Consider the following 2,390-nt stretch of genomic DNA (forward strand, 5'->3'; position numbering starts at 1 on the left):
TGATCAGCTGAAGTACACGCACGCCTTAGTGCATCAGTGGTGGCTAGATCTTTAGGCAGCTCTGAACTCTTCCACTTGGCAAGTTGGGAGATTAATGTTTGTTTCATGAAAGACAGATTTCTTCAACAGAAGGTTGTTACCCCTTTTCTAGGCTTTAAACCCAACTAACTCCTAAGGACATCCCTAGTTAGTATGAGAAAATAAGAGACTACCATTAAAATACTGTGGTAATATGTATAAAATACAAAGAAATTTCACAGTATCAATAGGAAAACACACACATGCATTCATGCATACATAATGTGTATAAAACTCTCTCCAAAGGATGACTCTATTAAGGGCAGGAATATTACATAGCAAGCAATAGCACAGTATTTTCTATTTGTTACTCTTTTCATGTAATTTTCTTACCTCTTTTTTTATGTCACTTTTTTTTGGCAGAGGTGCTCTGCCTTGCAGTTTTCAGATTATTTCTGTGGTGCTTTATGGGTTCTGAAATATTTTATGTGACAGGTAGAAACGTTTGAATTACATATCAAAGAATGATTTGCCTTCTATTTGAGGAGCTAATATATGGCTTCTAAATACGTGGGCATCCTCCAGGTGTTTTCAGTTAACTGTTTGGTGTATTGCAAACACATTTCATACATGTTGTGTATTATGCCCATGTACTGTCTGGAGCTATTGTAAGACAGTATTTACTGAGGAAATTATTGAAGATTTCATATATATGATTTTAACGGCACAATTTCCCTTTCCCTAGAGGTGATTTATATGTATAATATGTCAAATTTAAAATACATGACTCCCAAAAAAGCAGCTACAAAACACAAGACTGTGGTCATATAACACAACTCCAGCGGCAAAGAAAGGCTGTATTTTAAGACTTTGACACCACTGTAATGAAATATGGCTTAATATAAAACTAACTGAAAGTCAGATGTTATTTTGCAAGAGAAAGGGACAGTAACTTCGTGTTCTTAAAGTTCCTGCGGTAATGGGATTATGTTACACACAAACCTTGTGATAAGGCACTGCTAAGGCTAAAAAATGAAAATTAAGAAATAAAAAAGAGATCATGCAGATACTCAATTCCAAGGCAAATTCAGCTGTGAGCTGAAAGCCTTCATTTAACTTTCTTAGTATGTGAATGAGACTCAATCTGGAGCATCAAAGTCCGTCTGTCCTACAGCGTATATGTGATGAGATGGGGACAAGCATGTCTCTCTCCTTTTCGGTCCTTACAGAAAGCTCCCACGGCAGCAGGTTTGGCAAGGTTCTGCTTTTATTTGTTCCCAGCACACCAATGCACTTGTGTCCCTTTGGATGCTATGACTCCTGGGTTCAAATAACAACTTAGTCCAGTATTTCTTTATGTTGAAGCTAGTCTATGGACAAAAGCATTAGTATTACTGGATCACTGTGTATAAATTTATGGACAAAACAGATTTATAAAACTTGTGTTTTTTATAGTTGAAAAATGAACTTGATTTCAGCAAGAGAAGGTCCAGAATTACTAAAAATGATTGTACTTTTCAGCGTACAGCAGTCTGTCAGGGCAACAGCTTTTTTTACACAGTTTATTCTTGGATATGAGCAATAAGATGAACTTTTTGTCTGTAGCTGTGAAGGAAATCAAATAGCTATGCTGAGTTTGTGTGACAAAAATGATGCGCATATTGTATTTCACCTCCTGAGGCTATTGATAGTGTGAGGAGCTTGCTGTAAACATAGTGCAAGTCTTATATTGCTCTGTATTCTTAAAATAATTTTTACACTCTGGCGGGAACCAGGACATGTACTGAAACTTGTGCTAGTGAAATGATAAAAATCATATGTAGTGAAAATCAAACGTCTTCATTACTGTGGTCAATAAGAGTCTGTAACTGGTTGCTACGTGATAATTCTTAAGATCCTCAAAAAATAACGGTAGGGTTGATCTTGCAGTAAAAGATACGAGCCAGCATATAAGGATATAAAAAAAAAAAAAAAGTTCAACTTATGTAGTCTGGAGAAGGCACAGAGATAATGTCAACTTTAATTACTGTTTTCTTCTGAACACAGGGAATAGGCCAAAGGGCATGAATGGAAATTAAAGAAAAATGGAAAACAGATGGTAGGAAGCATGCTACAGGAACTGGAATACAGGCAGCACTGTACATAATTTACCAAAAAGAAAAGGGGCCTTATGAGTTATTTTGTCCCATTTTAAACAACATCATCTTATGGTCCGTTTCACAACAACGTTCTTACTAAATCGAGTCCCTATTGATAGCAACCGCTGTATTGTTGCCAGAATTTAAAATTCTCCCTTCTCCAGCTTTTATAAGACATCTTTGAAATATAGGTCAAGCAAAATTGGATGCTGAAAGATAGCCACATAAGTTAAT

This window comes from Phaethon lepturus, unplaced genomic scaffold, assembly GCF_000687285.1.
Source record: "Phaethon lepturus isolate BGI_N335 unplaced genomic scaffold, ASM68728v1 scaffold5035, whole genome shotgun sequence".
Taxonomy (NCBI): Eukaryota; Metazoa; Chordata; class Aves; order Phaethontiformes; family Phaethontidae; genus Phaethon; species Phaethon lepturus.